Genomic DNA, 19,771 nt, shown 5'->3' on the forward strand with positions numbered 1-19,771 from the left:
CCTGTCTCTCAAACGTCTTCATAATGTGAGAGGTGAGTGCTACAGGTCTGTAATCGTTATGGTTAGATGGATATCTCTTCTTTGGAATTGGAATCAAACAAGATGTTTTCCACAGTTTCGGGACCTTTTGTAGGTGCAGGCTTAGGTTAAACAGGTATGTAAAAATACCACTCAACTGGGTAGAACATGTCCTCAACAGTCTGGGCCCAATATCATCAGGCCCCACTGCTTTCCCCGGCTTCAGACGGTCCAGTTCACCCTTAACCCGAGATTGATGTAGCACCGTCGGTGGAGTTACAGTTGGAGAAAAGATGGGGGAGAGAAAGATCTTTTGGGAGGTGATGTCGCCGATGGGAGAATGGGGGGGATGATGTCATGGATGGGATGAGTGAGGGAAGGGAAACAACACCAGGCAGCAGCAGACCAGGTGTGGCGGGCTGATGTGGCATTGGGTTATCAAATCTATTAAAGAATCTGTTCAGATCGTCAGTCAGGTTCTGGTCACCTTCAAGTAGCAAACCCCCCTTCTGCTTCATACCTGTGATCTTCCTCATGCCAGCCCAGACCTGCTTCATTCCATCCTGCTGCAATTGTTGTTCTAATTTGCACCTGTATGCTTCTTTCCTCTCCTTAATCTTCACCCTCAGTACTCTTTGGATTTCTTTGACCTTTTCCCTATCACCCTCTCTGAAAGCCTTTTTCTTTTCATTTAACAGTACCTTCAGACTGCTAGTTACCCATGGTTTATTATTGGGGAAACAGCGAATTTCTCTGGAGGGCATGATGTCATCATTACAGAATTTAATATAATAGGTGATGCATTCTGTTAATCCATCAATGTCATCCCCATAATCCTCACAGAAAACATCCCAGCATGTTGATTCAAAACAGCACATTAGGGCTTCTTCTCTCTCCGGAGACCAGTATTTTAGTGTTCTGTTAATGACAGGCTGCCTCTTAACAACTGGCGTGTAGGAGGGAGAAAGATGTACCATTTCATGGTCGGATCGGCCAAGAGGGGGCAGTGCAACACATTTGTATGCATTTTTCACATTAGCATACAAGAGGTCCAAGATCTTATCTCCCCGTGTTGTACAATCAACAAACTGCTTAAATGTGGGCAGGGTCTTAGAAAGGGATCACCAGCAAGAAAAATGAACGCATCTGTGTACTTCGCCTGGAGTCACGCGACAACAGAATACACTATGTACACCGTATTAATTATAAGATATTGCTACTGACTTATAAAGCCCTAAACGGCTTAGCTCCAGTCTATTTAACGGATCTTCTATCACCCTATAAAACATTGCGCTCTTTAAGATCACTAAATTCAAGGCTTTTGGTCATACCTAGGATATCCAGAACCACCAAAGGAGGGAGAGCATTTTCACATTTGGCTCCAAAACTCTGGAATAGTCTTCCTGATACTGTTCGTTGCTCAGACTCGCTCTCCCAGTTTAAAACTAGATTAAAGACGCATCTCTTCAGCCAGGCATTCATATAATCCTACAGTTCAAACTACAATCCGGCCTCTAGCTCATAAATGCCAGAGGAGAACTGGCCCCCGACTGAGCCTGGGTTCTCCCAAGGTTTTTTTTTCTCCATTAGGTCACCTGATGGAGTTTTAGGACACCATTAGGTCACTTGATGGAGTTTTTCGGTTCCTTGCCACTGTTGCCTTTGGCTTGCTCAGTTGGGGATATTTTGGGGATATTTAATTTAATTTTATCAATCAATAAATTCCTCTTGAAACAAACTTTGTTGTATTATTTTAATTTAATACTGTGAAGCTGCTTTGATACAATCTGTATTGTGAAAAGCGCTATACAAATAAACTTGACTTGACTATGTCACAGGCCACTTCCGCATTGGCAGATGGAGGGATATAAACAACAACGGCGATCACCACAGTGAACTCCCTTGGCAGGTAATAAGGTCTTAAACTAACTGCCAATAGTTCAATGTTCTTATTACATATCTGTTCTTTAACCCCCTGAGGTCGGCTGTATCGCCGGCGATACCAGCTCGCTTTTTTTTATCAGTGTAAAAGAAACTCATAAATACTCGGTTGACTTTGATTTTCCATAGGAGTTTCATACATCAATCGATTCTGTTAAATGTGTATTATTTTTGTGTATACTCACAATAAAAACAAAGTGTTGTGCTTTTTGCCAAATAAAGAAAAATAAACACGAAGCGAGTTCTGCCTTCTCTCTGCCAGTGAAGTCCATTCTGAAACGCGTCCGAAAATGAACAATAACTCAGCGAATACTCAGTCAAACAGGCATACAGACACACAGGCATGAAGCTTGAATTCTCTTCTTTTAAATGAAGTAATTTATATAAAAAACTAATATTCTCATCTTGTGAAATCTGTATTAAAAGAGAGCGATTCCAGTCGAGCTCATCTCAGCTCATTACGTTTTAATCGGCCCCGCCCACGGAGAGCGCGCGCTATTCAAACGCAAATTACTGAGACGATCCCATACAAACTGTGAACGCCCACATATCAGCTCGAGAAAACACATCAAGTTTATTCAGATGATCAGTGTACCAGCGCTGTGAGGAATAATAATAATGGAAAATGTACCTCAGAAGTGCTGTTATTTCGAGGGGATGGAATACTGTAGTAAGTTTTTTTTCATTCTCAAGTAAATTGCGTTTCTGTGTGAATGAATGAACGTCAGAGATGCGCTGTTTACCACAACTCGCAAAAAGATGGTTTAAATTTGAATTGCGTTTCTGTGTGTGAATGAATGATCTGCTTTTAGCAAACTATTTTGCTATACTGAGTAAAAATCGACTGAAATATGTTGAAATAAAATGTATTTGTATAAGCAACATATTAAACTGCAAATTAACATTTATATTCCTTATAATAAAAACGAAAGACCTATGTTACAGACAAATGAAAGACAACATTTCGTTGATTAGTTTTGGATAGATTACACATTTTTACTGTAAAATATCTGCCACCTCAAATAAGCTTTTGTTTGCCAATTTTTGCTAATATGTTAAATATATAATTTTGTCAATGTAGGCTATATTCGAAGTAATGAATCCTTAACTTTGAAATATGTATGATAAAATGTATACTTTAGTTTTTACAAAGAAAGATTACACTTCAATTGTTGTTGTAATTGTAACCTTTTTAATAAAAAAATATATATTTACAAGGTAGATGTAAACAAATTTTAAAAGGTAAATATAAGCCTTTTTTTTTTAAATAATTTTTATTGTGTTTTATTATTGACAAATGTGGGGAGAGGATACATATTCCAAAACTGAAAATACAGTATAAGAATTAACTGCACAATTACTAGACATGTTTTCCTTGGATATTATACAATTTGCAAGCAAAATTTGTGAGAAAAAAAATATAAAAAAATAAATTGACATGCTTCCAACTGTAAACCAATTTGGTAGAATATATATATATATATATATATATATATATATATACACTGCTCAAAAAAATTAAAGGAACACTTTGAAAACACATCAGATCTCAATGGGGAAAAATTTCATGCTGGATATCTATACTAATATGGACTGGGTAATGTGTTATGAACAAAAGGATGCCACATCGTTTGATGGAAATGAAAATGATCAACCTACAGAGGATTGAATTCAAAGACACCCCGGAAATCTAAGTGAAAAAATTATGTAGCAGGCTTGTCAATTTTGCTGAAATTTCATTGCAGCAACTCAAAATGGTACTCAGTAGTTTGTATGGCCCCCACGTGCTTGTATGCATGCCTGACAACGTCGGGGCATACTCCTAATGAGACGACGGATGGTGTCCTGGGGTATTTCCTCCCAGATCTGGACCAGCGCATCACTGAGCTCCTGGACAGTCTGAGGTGCAACCAGGTGATGTCAGATGGACCGAAACACAATGTCCCAGAGATGTTCTATTGGATGTAGGTCAGGTGAGCGTGGTGGCCCTTCAATGGTATCATTCCTTCATCCTCCAGGAACTGCCTGCATGCTCTCGCCACATGAGGCCGGGCATTGTTGTGCACCAGGAGGAACCCAGGAACCACTGCACCAGCATAGGGTCTGACAATGGATCCAAGGATTTCATCCCGATACCTAATGGCAGTCAGGGTGCCATTGTCTAGCCCAGGGGTTTTCAAACTGGGGGCCGCAGCAAGTTGAAAAAAAAAGCGAAAAAAAAAAAGTTAAAAGAGTAAAAAAAGTGTTAATATGAGTATTGTTATGAAATAACATTATAATAATTTGTTGCATAGCCTATCTGAACATTATACTTTTAATGCTAATCTTTTAGAGATGAACTGATTGATCGGCTGGTGACCAGAATTTGCCGATTTTCGGGCGATTTTCAGTCTGACATATGCCGATTCAAATGCACTTGGGCGCCGCATGATTAACATCGCGTAACATCAGCATCACACGTGCACAGAACGCACATGTAGGAAACCTTGTGAATTACGGCCGTTTCAGACCGCAAGCGGCGCGTGAGCAGCGCAAATTTTTTTCCGCCGTGCATGTTCATTGAGTGCGTTCACACCGCGAGCAGGAGCAGCGCGTGAGCGTCAAGCAGGAGCGTCGCGTGCCGTGAGGGTTTCGGCGCCGTCTATTTTTGCTGAGCTGCTCACGCTCAATTAAAGCGAAAGCACACTTTTGATGGACAAAATAAATATGATTTCACACAAAAAGTACCAAAAATGCACAAAATTTGCATGTAGGCTATAGTGTGTTTTAACAAGAACTGGAGTAGGCTATGTCAGAAAAGAAAATGAAGACTCAAATATTTATAGAAAATGTACCCATTTAAACTTGTTTTTATTAATCAGTTTGGGTAAAAGTGGTGTTTTATAAAAAATATATTTATAGAAAATAAATATTTGTGTGTGCTGTAAAGTGGTTAGAAAAAATGAAATCAGAATCGGCTAAAATCTGTATCTGCAGGTCAAACTCAATGAAAAATCGGACTTGAAAATTGTAATCGGTTCATCTCTATAATCTTTCTGATTGGCTGGTATCAAACACCATCACATAATCTGATGTTCACCTAGATGTTTTATTTATTTATTTCTACATTTGCCGCAGTATTGTCGATGGGTTCAATAACACATCCTGCAAAAGGGGGGCCTTGGCCAGAACCTAGTAGTATTTGGGGGGCCTTGTCATGGAAAAGTTTGGGAACCCCTGGTCTAGCCTGCAGAGGTCTATGCATCCCTCCATGGATATGCCTCCCCAGACCATCACTGACCCACCACCAAACCGGTCATGCTGAACGATGTTACAGGCAGCATAACATTCTCCACGGCTTCTCCAGACCCTTTCCTGTCTGTCACGTGCTCAGGGTGAACCTGCTCTCATTTGTGAAAACCACAGGGCACCAGTGGCGGACCTGCCAATTCTGGTGTTCAATGGGAAATGCCAATCGAGCTCCCTGGTGCTGGGCAGTGAGCACGGGGCCCACTAGAGGACGTCGGGCCCTCAGGCCACCCTCATGAAGTCTGTTTCTGATTGTTTGGTCAGAGACATTCACACCAGTGGCCTGCTGGAGGTCATTTTGTAGGGCTCTGGCAGTGCTCATCATGTTCCTCCTCGCACAAAGGAGCAGATACCGGTCCTGCTGATGGGTTAAGGACCTTCTACGGCCCTGTCCAGCTCTCCTAGAGTAGCTGTCTGTCTTCCTGGAATCTCCTCCATGCTCTTGAGACTGTGCTGGGAGACACAGCAAACCTTCTGGCAATGGCACGTATTGATGAGCCATCCTGAAGGAGCTGGACTGCCTGCGCAACCTCTGTAGGGTCCAGGTATCGCCTCATGCTACCAGTAGTGACACTGACCCTAGCCAAATGCAAAACTGGTGAAAAACAGTCAGAAAAGATGAGTAGGGAAAAAAAATTCAGTGGCCTCCACCTGTAAAACCATTCCTGTTTTGGGGGTTGTCTCACTGTTGCCCATCTAGTGGACCTGCTGTTAATGTCATTAACACTAAAGCAGCTGAAACTGATTACCAACCCCCTCTGTTACTTAACTGACCAGATCAATATCCCAGGAGTTTAACTGACTTGATGATATTCTCTGATTAAAAAGTGTTCCCTTTATTTTTTTGAGCAGTGTATATATATATATATATATATATATATATATATATATTTCTCTTGCATTCTTTCTTGTGGCTATAGGTGACACACCTGAATGAATGGCTCATTAAGTATGCGGGCCCCATTGTCTCCTCAGGTGTGAACCACTACATATGCATGATGCTGTTGAATGGTTGACGCCCCTTGCGCATATTGCCTTTACAAACAAAAAGTGTTTTACAAGATTTAAATCAATGTATTGTGTTATGTGAATGATAAGGGCAGGATGATTTTCACATCATTTTGAAGAAAAAAACTCTAGGCAACGACATCAATTAGTCAAAAGTCTTATTGACACATATTTAGTATGTGTTTTGTGGCCTTATTTCAGAAACTTTAGTTTTTTCAATAACCATGCATAAACATTATTCTCTCAAAAATACAAACATGTACATGCATGTTGCTCACATATTATGGTAGCCCTGTTTGTGCTAAATAGAGTGTAATTATACCTTTGCCATTAATATGTTTATAAGCAACTGAAAAAAGCACAAATGTCAGGGCATGTCAGAACATCTCAAGGACCCCAAAAACGCCTCAGACCCCAGAGGGTTAAGGGCGAAAAAAACAAAGAATATTCAAAAATGTACAATTATTGAAATCAGACAAAAAGGTAAGAATTACCACACTCTGCTCTTCTAAGCAAGACTGTCTGAAACATGTCATTAAGCCAATAAAATAAACTGTTACCAAACTTGATTCTCAAGCAGTAAGTAAAGACCAATTTATAGTTATGCGTCGACCTCCCGCTGTAGCTACAGAGTAGGCTGTGTACATAGCGTACCCTTTAGCACACCCTGACGTGCACCTCTCCCAAAATGTAACAATGCGTCAATTTTACGTGGACGGAAGCGCTCTGATTGGTCTAGAACGCCTCCCTCGGGTTTCACAGGCTTCTTTCTGCATGTGTAATTGTGCGTCAACAGGGACAACAATGCAGAAGTATAAATGAAACAGTGTAGCCTATAGCGTAGAGGCTCGGGCTTCGGTCTGACGCAAAAGTATACATCAGCCTTAAAGGATTAGTTCACCTCAAAATGAAAATTTCCTGATAATTTACTCACACTGAGTGACAAGATATCCATGTCTGTCTTTCCTCAGTGGAAAAGAAATTAACTGTCATTTTCTAAAATTATATATACACATTTATGTATTTTTTAAACAATTGTTTGTCTTGTGCTAGTCTGCTGGCATTACAGACATTTGAACCTTCTTTGAACATTGGGATTGTTGGTTGCCATTAAAGTATATGCCATTAAAAATATGGAAATGTTTTCCTTAAACTTAATTTATTTTCCACTGAAAAAAGAAATAAAGGTTGGGGCAACAGATAAAGTGAATACTCACTGGAAATTTCCTTGCGCTGAAATCTGGCTGCACATTTCTCCGGGTCAGAGAAGGCTTCCACAAGACATTCAAAGTTTGACTTAGAGTCTGAAACACAGTCAGCCAGTAAGTACGGTCATGTTGCCTATACTAAATTAATAATGAAATACTGGAGTCATTACTACGCTTAATTAAGAGTGAGAAGAACCTACTCATCTTGAATGGACAAAAAAAGCGAATGTTTTAGTTTCATCTTTCCATAGAACATTTGAAAAGTAACTGACACTACTGGAACTTCAAACGGGGAGAGGGACGACCAGACTCTAACCATAGAACGCTGCCCGTTTGAAGTTCCAGTAGTGTCAGTTACTTTTCAAATGTTCTATGGAAAGATGAAACTAAAACATTCGCTTTTTTTGTCCATTCAAGATGAGTAGGTTCTCACTCTTAATCAAGCGGCTTAAATAACTCTGACCAGCACTGTATATATTTAAAATAGATTATTCACAAGCAGTAAAAAACTACTTGTCTTGAATGGAGTGTGACTTTGTGCAGAGCAATGTTTTGTGCAGGGGGAAAAGTACTTACCAGGAGTGGACATTTCACTGCCAGGACGCTCCACTTGGCTAGACATGGCACAATCTTTATTAGATAAAACACATGAATAAGCCTGTGACTTATGTTGTACACAACACAATATTATGTTTAAGTTGTCATCAGTACTCACCAGTATTGTGCAACATGCTGGTGTCCTCAATGGGCTGCAGCTTCCTTCGTACATTATTGAAGGGGGTAACGTTATATCTTGACATTATCAAGATACGGTAATGTAAAATAAAATATATAAAGTTAAAGAATTTAATTTTTAAACCAATTATAAATTAAGAGAAAACGATTACCCCTGATATTCTCATCCGAATCCAATAATACTGCAAAATAAAAATCATTTGTATAAAATTTCAGGCCCAATTTGTATCATCCGATTTTATATTTCAAGTGTATAAAATATCTGAAATGAGATTACCATTTCTAACAGAACCCTCCGATTTTTTTTTTTTTTGTGTGCTTCCTCATAAGGTTAAGTCAAGTCAAGTTTATTTGTATAGCGCTTTTCACAATACAGATTGTATCAAAGCAGCTTCACAGTATTACATTTAAATAATACAACAAAGTTTGTTTCAAGAGGAATTTATTGATTGATAAAATTAAATTAAATATCCCCAAAATATCCCCAACTGAGCAAGCCAAAGGCAACAGTGGCAAGGAACCGAAAAACTCCATCAAGTGACCTAATGGTGTCCTAAAACTCCATCAGGTGACCTAATGGAGAAAAAAAAACCTTGGGAGAACCCAGGCTCAGTCGGGGGCCAGTTCTCCTCTGGCATTTATGAGCTAGAGGCCGGATTGTAGTTTGAACTGTGGGATTATATGAATGCCTGGCTGAAGAGATGCGACTTTAATCTAGTTTTAAACTGGGAGAGCGAGTCTGAGCAAAGAACAGTATCAGGAAGACTATTCCAGAGTTTTGGAGCCAAATGTGAAAATGCTCTCCCTCCTTTGGTGGTTCTGAATATCCTAGGTATGACCAAAAGCCTTGAATTTAGTGATCTTAAAGAGCGCGATGGATTATAGGGCGATAGAAGATCCGTTAAATAGACTGGAGCTAAGCCGTTTAGGGCTTTATAAGTCAGTAGCAATACCTTGTAATTAATACGGAACTTTATAGGTAACCAATGCAGTGATGATAAAATCGGTGTTATATGATCATATTTTCTTGATCTCGTAAGAACTCTAGCGGCGGCATTTTGGACTAACTGTAGCTTGTTTATTGAGGATGCAGGACAACCAGCTAATAAGGCATTACAGTAATCCAGTCTCGAGGTCATGAATGCATGAACTAACTTTTCTGCATCAGAAACTGATAGCATATTACGTAGCTTAGCAATGTTTCTAAGGTGGAAAAAGGCTGTTTTTGTAACATATGAAATATGATTTTCAAAAGACAGGTTGCAATCGAGTATAACACCCAGGTCTTTTACTGTAGCGGATAAAGTAACAGGACATCCTATGATGTTAAAGTTGTATTGTGCGAGGTTTTGTGGGCGGTTTTTTTGAACCGATAAGTATTACCTCTGTCTTGTCTGGATTTAATAAAAGAAAATTACGCATCATCCAATCTTTTATATCTTTAACACACACTGTCAATTTGGAAAATTTAGCGGCCTTGATGAAATATATATTTGAGTGTCATCAGCATAACAATGGAAACTAATTCCATGTTTCCTTATAATATTTCCAAGTGGCATCATATATATTGAAAATAACAGAGGGCCTAACACAGATCCCTGCGGCACTCCATAGTTTACTGGAGTTATGATCGATTTTTCTCCATTTAAATAGACAAAATGGTAGCGGTCAGATAGGTATGATTTGAACCATGATTTGTCCTTGAACACCAGTATAATTTTGTAGTCGATCTAAGAGTATTGTGTGATCTATAGTATCGAACGCAGCACTAAGATCAAGTAAAACTAGTATTGAGATACAGCCTTGGTCAGAAGCTAAAAGTAAATCATTTGTGATTTTAACGAGCGCAGTTTCAGTGCTATGATGCGGTCTGAATCCAGACTGAAACTTTTCATAGATATCATTTTGTTGCAAGAAAGAGCCCAGTTGAGCGGACACCACTTTTTCTAATATTTTAGACATAAATGGAAGATTTGAAATGGGTCTATAATTTGCTAGATTATAATGATCTAATTGTGGTTTCTTAATGAGAGGTTTTATAACTGCCAGTTTAAATGTTCTTGGAACATGACCTAGAGATAAAGACGAGTTAATAATATTGAGGAGAGGCTCTTCCACTACAGGTAACACTTCTTTCAGTAGTTTAGTTGGTATAGGATCTAATAAACATGTTGTTGTTTTAGATGAAGTGATAAGTTTATTTAACTCTTTTTGTTCTATAGTTGTAAAGCACTGTAATTGTTCTTGCGGGGTGATAATTGAAGCTGAATTATAAGGCGCGATTGAAGATTGAACGTTTACAATTGTGGTTCTGATGCTTTCTATTTTCTCAGTGAAGAAGTTCATGAAATCATTACTACTGAACTGTAACGGGATATTTTGTTCGGGTGACGTCTGTTTATTTGTTAGTTTAGCCACGGTGTTAAATAAAAACCTTGGATTATTTTGGTTGTTTTCTATTAGTTTGCGGAGGTGCTCAGCCCTGGCCGCTTTTAGGGCCTTTTTATAACGTGACATACTGTCTTTCCACGCGATTCTAAAGACCTCTAAATTAGTTTGTTTCCATTTACGCTCTAAAATACGGGTTTCTCTCTTTAAAACATGCGTAGTATTGTTATACCATGGTGCTTTATTTTTCTCTCTGACCTTTTTTAATTTAATAGGTGCAACCACATCCAATGTTCTAGAGAGAATGGTGCTCATAGTGCTAGTTAGTTCTTCTAGTTCATCTGTTTGTTTGGGTTCAGGCAGCAGCTGAGACAAATTAGATAAGCAATTTGAGAAATGATCTATGGTGGATGGAAGGATTGTTCTGCCTGGTCGATAACGCGGCGCTGCATGACATATTACAGCAGTACGTAATATGCAAGTTACCATGTAGTGATCAGTGACTTCATCACTTTGTGGAATGATATCTATATCGGTTGGATCGGTTCCATGTGATATAATTAAATCGAGTGTATGATTAAGACGATGTGTTGGTCCGATGACGTTTTGCTTGACCCCAAATGAATTTAATAAATCTGTAAACGCAGCTCCTAACGCATCATTTGGATTATCTACGTGTATGTTAAAATCTCCAACAATTAATGCTTTATCGACATTGACTAATAGGTCTGAGAGAAAATCTGCAAACTCTTTTAGGAAATCAGCGTAAGGCCCTGGCGGTCTATATACGGTAGCCAAGGCTAGAGATAATAGTGATGTTTTTCTAACATCTAAGAGCGTAACATTTAGTACAAGTACTTCAAATGAAATAAACTTATAACCCGTTTTCTGAGTAACATTTAGAATATCTCTATAAATGGTTGCAACACCTCCGCCACGACCAATCAGACGGGGCTCATGCTTATAACAGTATCCAGGAGGAGTAGACTCATTAATACCGAAATAATCATTTGGTTTAAGCCAGGTTTCAGTAAGGCAAAGTACATCGAAGCTATTATCTGTGACTATTTCATTTACAATAACTGCCTTAGGTGTGAGTGATCTAATGTTTAGTAGACCTAGCTTTAGAAATAGTTTTTGTTTACTAATAGCAACATTTTCTGTTTTAATAACAATTAGATTTTTCCTAGATCCTGCATTAGATTTATTATTTGATCTCACTAAACGAGGAATAGACACGGTTTCTATGCAATGTTCTACACTAGTATTTATATCAGTTGAATTGGTGCAGCAGAGACTATGATTTGGACTTTTGGTTACTAGTCAAAGGGTATTTAACATTTTGGAGATGTTACCTGACAGAAGAGCCGCTCCGAATCTGCTTGGGTGTAAGCCATCAGCACGGAAAAGCCTAGGACGCTCCCAAAACAGATTCCAATTATTTACAAAGAGCAGTTTCTGCTCATTGCACCATGACATTAACCATTCATTTAGCGCAAATAATCTGCTGAACTTTTCATGCCCTAGTCGGTACGTGGGAAGCGGTCCTGACACAATGATCGTTGTTTCAGGCGATGTGCTGCGTACCGTATCGAATAGATTCCTGAAGTCTTTCTTCAGAATCTCCGTCTGGCGCAGCCTGATGTCGTTCACTCCCGCGTGCAGGACCACAGTTCCGACGCGCTCGTCACCGTTCAGGATCTCGGGAACGTGAGCGGCGATTTCAGAAACACGAGCACCAGGAAAGCAGTGACTTTGCACCTTACTTTTACCTAACGTAGCGTGTACGTGCCGAACGATGGAATCGCCGATGATCACAGCATCGTGTTCTGTTTCGCGTAGAGGGGAGAAGCGGTTTTGTGTGGATAACTCGAAAACCGGGAGGGTCGGAGAAAGTCTTGGTCTAAACCTGACTCGCGTCTTCCGCTGCGGAATCACCCAGGCTTCGTGGTGGCGTGTTGGAGCCGGAGTGAACGAGACCATGGCTGATTGCGACCGATGCTGAGGAACGCACGGAGTAGACGCGGTCGGAGTCAGCGGGTTAGTAACGTTAAACACTGATTTGTGTGCATCGGCACGTGATGTTTCAAGAGCCAAACACCGGTCTCTCAGCTCGGCCTGTCTCAATAAAAGGTTGTGGATTTGTTTCTCAACAGCTTCCAGCTCAGACTGCAGTGCGTGCAGCTCAAATGTGTCCTCACCTGCACCAAGCGGTAGACTACTTACATCTGATATATTCGCCATTTTAACAGATGGACAGTGAGTTAGCAACGAAGCTACCAGTGATGCTATCAATATTAATACTAATTTATATTATAAGTTTGTTTGTTTGTAAGTGAGTGTGGAGAAGACGCGTTCAGCCGTGATCCACGGACGTAACCTTTAAGAGTATGCAGCGTTGGATCACTAATAGGCTTGAGACGCGTCTGCTCAACAGTCCGCGTTGTAACTATGAGGGTTTTTTTTAGGGTTTTTTTAGTGGTAGGGGTGTAGAGTAGACGCACGATAGGCGAAAAAATAAATAAAAAATGTTTGTTTATAAATGAGTGTGGAGAAGACGCGTTCAGCCGTGATCCACGGACGTAACCTTTAAAGGTCCCGTTTTATGCCCCTTTTCACATGATGTAAAATAAGTCTCTGATGTCCCCAGAGTGTGTATGTGAAGTTTGAGTTCAAAATACCCAACAGATCATTTTTTACAGCATGTTTAAATTGACATTTTTTGGGGCTCAGAAAAACGAGCTGTTTCAGTGTGTGCCCTTTAAATGCAAATGAGCTGCTGCTGGACGACACAGGGGGCGGAGCTTCATGAGCTCGCGCTCAGTTTGTCAGGAAAAATTCATCTCACGGAATGATGATAATATCAGAAACTCTCAGTAACGGCGTTCATTTCGAGTCGGACAATAATGCCTACAGAGTCAGAGTGCTGTATAGAGATGAAACAGGTATGGTTTAGTAGTTTAATTACGGTTATTATAACGTATTTGTCATCTGCTTGTAGGCTATGTATCCATTATTTATTAATAGCCTACAAGTCTGCTGTCTGAATGATGATCAAACATGTACTGATGAGTTTAATAAAGTTTATTGTACATCACACAAAAGATGAAGCGTCAGTTTTACTTCAGAAAATCACCGTAAGAGCTGAGTAAACACAGTAGCCTAAGTTATAAGAAGTGCGCAAGTAGCCAGTAGAGTTGAGGGAGCATTCCTGTGGGCGGAGGTTAGTCAAGAAACGGTTCTAGTGACATCATTAAAGAAGGAAGTAGAGGGATGTAGTCCAATCGAGACGTTTTTTGTAGTCAACTTCTGTTAAATAAAATATCTCGCTTGGCATTGAACTTTGAGCTTTATAATTTTACAGATATTATTTATGCTCTAACAGCAACATTACACACTAACTAAAGTTTGAAACATGGGATCACGCAGAACGGGACCTTTAAGAGTATGGAGCGTTGGATCACTAATAGGCTTGAGACGCGTCTGCTCAACAGTCCGCGTTGTAACAATGAGGTTTCAGCAGTAGCGCTTCTCAGTGAGGAAAAGTAGAAAATCTTCGTTGTAAGCGAGTTTAAAGAGAAAAATCAAGAATTATAAATCAAATCGATAGAGCTCCAAAAACAACAACGCATTCAGACGCGACGCATGATAATAACAGGACAAGACATTACTCACCGTGTTTGTTGAGTGATTCTTACTCACCTGAGCTTTTATGAACTCAAAGGCGCGAGAAAATAAATAAATAAAAATAGCTGAGCGCACGGGTGGCGCTAACGGCTTCGCTAACAGGCTAGCGAATTACCAGCGTGTTGTGTTAGTAGTAACGGAAGCCAGCGATGTTGGGTAAGCTGTATTTAGTAGTAATATAAACAACTAGAAATTGTAGTAAATGATGGTTCAAAACAATTGGAAATACGAGGCTAATACGAGGCTAATACGGAGCTTACAGCACCACAGCAGACAGCGAGGCAGACAGGAGCAATCGAGCGAGATGTTAAGTTAACGTTAGATCTAATCACCTCATCGTCCTTCTCCTCTGCCTGGTAACGTTGTTACGTTAGGTGTCACATTCACGACGCACATTTATAAATTAGACAATTCACCTTTAAACCCACCTTGCATCATCTGTGAACCCCGTAGCAAGCTGCTATATGGACAAGCTAACTTAGTTAGCAAAGAGCTAAGTTAGCCGGTCAGACTCAGAACTCTATGCCATGCTACTATCGGTTTACGTGCAGTTTAGTATCCCAAATTGACATATTCTCTCGTGTACAGCTAAAATAACATGGAAACTGAACATGAACCATGAGCAGCAAGCTAACTAAAAAAAAAAAAAAAAAGCGCCAAAAGCTAACGAGAAGTTGTTTACACAGAGAGTGCGCGCGCGCGACCGTCTCTCTCTCTCTCTGGTCGTTCTTTTAGTTAAAACATGCGCCCTGTCACAAACGCAACCGTTCATCTACATTACTCACCGATCAAATAAGACTTTGGCGGGACAAAAATTCACTTTGGCAGGCGCTAAAACAATAGCCTGACTACGTCAGACTTCCTACTTCCGCTAATTTCATTTCGCTCCTGTAGTCAGTCTGAGATAGCAGCCTATCTTTCAGTTTTCCACCGGCCTGAAAACAGCCGGGCCAATCAACGAACAGAGGGCGGGCTGAGAGCCGTGACGTAGACGCTGATTGTACCGTGGATGCGTAGATTTACTTCACATAATCTGCAAAAGTCATTCACAGCCGTGTTCACTCCGGTATTTCGCTCGATGGTTTAGTTTTTGCATCATACATGCGTTTACAGTGGAAGTTAGATGCGGCTGAGCATGCGCATAACACACGCCATAACCAAACGTTATGTGATTGGCTTACGGGTAACCAATGATTTTAAACTTCAGACAAGCGCCCCCCCGCGAGAGAGAAAACACTTCTCTATTATGCTATGCCAGACTCTGTATACGAAGCAAAGTGAAGTAGCAGAGTCTGGTATTACCAGGCTACTAAAACAAGTTCAATGCAGGAAAATTCATGCGTGAGTTTCCATTAGACTCGCACGGTAGCCAGGCAAATGGCGAGCTCAGCTGTTGTTGACGCTGTGTGTGTGCTATGACGCAAGTGCTAAGATTCCGATTGGCCAAGAGAAAAAGTGCTAAGATTCCGATTGGCCCAGAGAAATGTAAATTATAAGATTTATCCAATAATGTTTCGCAATTCTAGCCTGCATGGCAGTTTACTGTGAGAAACAATACAGAAAATACAGGAATATATAATTGTTTGTGTTTTGTTAGCTTAAGTTTCAGTGCGGATTGTTTGTGTAACCTTTAGACATTAATGAAGATAATTTAATATTTTGTCTAAATCATGCAGAAAACCATCTATCTTTGGATAAAAGCGTCTGACAAATGGATAAATGTAAAATAATATATATTGCCACTGTACACTGTAAGTCCAGATGTTCCTTCATGAACAACAGCCTTTTAAAGTGGATTTTAATGTGGTTATTCAATTTGTCCCATTTTGTCAGTTTAATAATACTGCTATCACAAAAAGGGCAGTGAAAATTTCTGCAACATGTTGTGCATTGCTCCAAAAGTGGTAGCGCTATTCAAACTCCACTGGCTACCTGTCACATTCAGGATTGATTTAAATTTTTTACTATTTGTGTATAAAGCTCTTAACAAACCGGCCCCCCAATATCTGACCAATCTCCTCTGCCCGTACACTCCATCTCGTACTTTGAGATCCAGTGATCACTGTCTTCTTATCGTGCCCAGATCCAGACTTAAAAAACGAGGCGACTGCAGGCCCAAAACTTTGGAACAGTCTACCCCTCTATATCAGACTAGCTCCCTCAATTTCCATCTTCAAAACATCCTTGAAAACGTATTTATTTTCTCTTGCTTTTAATACCCCTTGACTATGATACAACTATTGCCTTTTTTTAGGGGTTCAAGCATGAAATGCTGAAACCCTATTGTAATTGTAAGGATTTGTAAAACGCATCGTGCAGGACAAACCGTAAGGCCTAGAGACGTGAAACTTGGCCAGATGGTAGGCCTCAATTTGGGGACAACCTATCAGAGTATGACCCCGATTGGCCCATAGGTGGCGCTACAGCAACCAAAAGTTCAAAATTGCTCATAACTCGTAGACCGTTTGTCCCAGGATCAAGTGTCTTATATCGTTGGAATCCTTGGCTCAAGGCGGACAAAATGGCTATCTCCGATTTGCTCGTCCTTCAGGCGCCAATTTCAAGTAAATTGCATTTTTTTGAAAAACCTATTTTTGCGAACTTCTCCTAGGTTTTTGGCCCGATCGGAACCAAACCACTGCAGGAATATTATCTAGAGTCTGACAATCAATAATCATCCAAACAATTCAAAATTTAAATTAATGGTCGATAAGGGGAACCACAATATTTGATGGCACCAGGGCCACTTTTACTAAAACGGTTATAAATTGTGAACGGAAAGATATTTTTTTGCTAAACTTGGGGTACATCTTCCTGAGCTCAATCTGAGATCACTTGAAAAAAATCGCAACAATTGGCCATTTGGTGGCACTATAAAACGGTTATAACTTGTGAACGGAAAGAGATATTTTCGCAAAACTTGGGACACATGTTCATTAGCTCATTCTGAGGTCATGTGAAAAAAAAATCATGACAATTGTCCACTTGGTGGCACTATAAAATGGTTATAACTCGTGAACGAAATGAGATATTTTCACCAAACTCGGTACACATGTGTAAGAGGTCAATCTGAGGTCACAGTAAAAAAATCGCGGTGATTGGCCACAAGGTGGCGCTATAATATGAAAAAAACATAAAACAGGCTATAACCACCTGACCGTTAGTCAGATTGACTTGAAAATTGGTATGCAGTGTCTTGGTCCAAGGTGTCATGTATGTCTATGAGGACATTGGTGTATCTCGAAAAACATGGCCGCCATCGGCCAATGAAGTTTGAGCAACTATTAGACAAGGTTAACGGAGGCCGATCGGAACGAACCTCGATGGGCATGTTTGACTCATGGCCCTAGAGGTCTGTAAGAATTTTGAAAGAAATCGGTCACTAGTTGGCGCTAACGAGTTTAATGGCTCTGTAATCACATGGTGTTACACTTATCGTCACAAAATGCATATCAGTTGATAGATCTGCTCATGCTGAACAACTTTTCCTCAAGAACCACTGCTGTCAATCAAACCGTTCATTAAATATTCGCAAGCATGTTAAAAACCTACTTTTGCGAACTAGTCGTAGGTTTTTTGCCCGATCGGAACCAGACCAGTCTAGGACAATTCTCTGGACTCTCTTGATAAATAATTATCAAAAAAAGTTTAACTTTTGCATTTGGATGTCTGTAATAGGGTCATTTAGAAAATGGGCGTGGCAAAATACACTAAAAAGCCTATAAATCCTAAATGAAAACTCAGAACTTCACAAAAATTGTTGAGCATATGTAAAATAACATCATTAACAAGCATGCAAAATTTTATGGAGATCGGACAATAGGTGGCGCTATAACTGTTAAACAGCTTTAAAACCATGTATTTCCTATGGTACATTGCCTGTATTGGCTGTAAATGGTCTTTTCCATCTATTATGTCAGTGGTTACATGCTTGCTAAATAAAACTTAATAGCTTTTGATGCTTTTGTGCTTTAAGGCCTTAAAGGCCTTAATTGCTTGAACCCCGATAAATGCTGCTTGCAGCTTTAATTTTTTTTATTTTTTTTTATTGTCCTTTTTCTGCCCTGCATTTTATCTATTGCCCTGTACAGCACTTTGGTCAGCCTTGGCTGTTTTTAATTGTGCGTTATAAATAAATATTGTATTGTATTGTATTTTTTTTAGAATGAAGTTAATACCTTTTAGTCACCTGGGATAAAACTCCCCCTGCTACCCTCATTTGCATTTGTAAAGCTCACAGCAGTCTCATTTACATGTTAAAGCATTAGAGGGAGGGGGGTCACGGGGCAAGCAAGTCCCACGTCAATTTCCGACAATTTCCGACAGTTTGCAGTGTTGCCTGTAAATTGCCGTTTGCAGTCGTAAACCTGAACTTCCACGACAATCTACAGCGCCGGTAACTGTCGAAAATCCCACTTTTCATGCAGTGCAGACTCAGGAGAGTCAGATCCTGATTTGGATGTGGCACCCTCATCATCCTCTCTAGCTTCCACTGAAGGCGAGGAAGATTCGGAGGATCCTGGATCTGGGTGGATTGGGAGAAACGACGAAGTGTGGTTTTCCACCAACGCAGAGACAACTTTCTTCAGCCTGTCAACTCCCGTGACTCCAGGGCCGACGCGCTATGCCATCGCAAGGGTCCAGAACATGGATTCTGTGTTCAATCTGTTTTTCAATGCATCAAAACCAACATGTCCAAGACTGTGATAAAAGCAAAAAAAAAATCCAGTCCACATTCACATTTTATATTGAAAATAAGTCATTTTGTGTGTGTTTTTTTCCCAAATCGGTGATATCATATATGAATTTGGCAATTAAAGAGTTAAAATCCTGATTTTTAAAAAAAACATTTAGTAGTTTTGAGCAGGACTGAGGTTGATTAATAGATTTATGAAAAAAAAAAAAAGAATATATATATATATATATATATATATATATTTATCTGATCAATTTTTACAGCAGTTTAAAGTAGTGGCTGTTTTCAGCCACGAACATAACGAAAGGGTAGTGAATTTGCCCACAGTGTACTGTTGAGTTTTTTAAAAATTTCAAAGCATTTTCCCAAAATATGTGTCAAAATAAGATTAGTCACCACAAATCATTCCATTTGCTGAAACACGGAGAAAGTTATGGCCAAATTAAGACTCAAAAATACCCCGTAGTGGATGAAAACATCCCCAACAGCACATAAGGGTTAAATTACAGAAAACTTGTAATACATTTTTTTCTCATCTTAATGTAGGTAATCAACTGGGAAAGTTTCATTGTGATATCTGCTAGTTAAAAAAATTACCCTATTCACCTGTAGTGTCTCGCCTTAATGCAAACATACAGTAACCTGTAAATGTAGAGAAAGTTTTGGTCTTTGGAAAATTTTATGAGAAAAACTCGAGTTCATAATCAGATATTTTGATTGCAGACTTTGGTATTTTGGTGAATCTGAGCAAAATAACTCTTATAAAACTCTAGTTGAAACACATGTGCTTAGCTAAGTGCTA

At 39.7% G+C, this 19,771-nt stretch overlaps 1 protein-coding gene and 1 long non-coding RNA gene across 2 annotated transcripts in view; both read right to left on the reverse strand.

Moving 5' to 3' along the window:
- The window catches only part of LOC309474946 (uncharacterized protein), a gene marked incomplete at its 3' end in the record, with an annotated part of 99,198 nt that overhangs the window by 11,789 nt on the left and 67,638 nt on the right, over positions 1-19,771 (reverse strand). The gene's annotated exons all lie outside the window — the stretch shown is intronic.
- LOC309476550 lies at positions 7,252-8,269 on the reverse strand. Its single transcript, XR_014198266.1, has 3 exons — positions 8,179-8,269; positions 8,040-8,093; positions 7,252-7,559 (listed from the first exon to the last, which is right to left on the reverse strand). It is a non-coding gene; the product is annotated as an uncharacterized lncRNA (long non-coding RNA).

Source organism: Leuciscus leuciscus, assembly GCF_965113295.1.
Source record: "Leuciscus leuciscus genome assembly, chromosome: 15".
NCBI classification, from domain to species: Eukaryota; Metazoa; Chordata; class Actinopteri; order Cypriniformes; family Leuciscidae; genus Leuciscus; species Leuciscus leuciscus.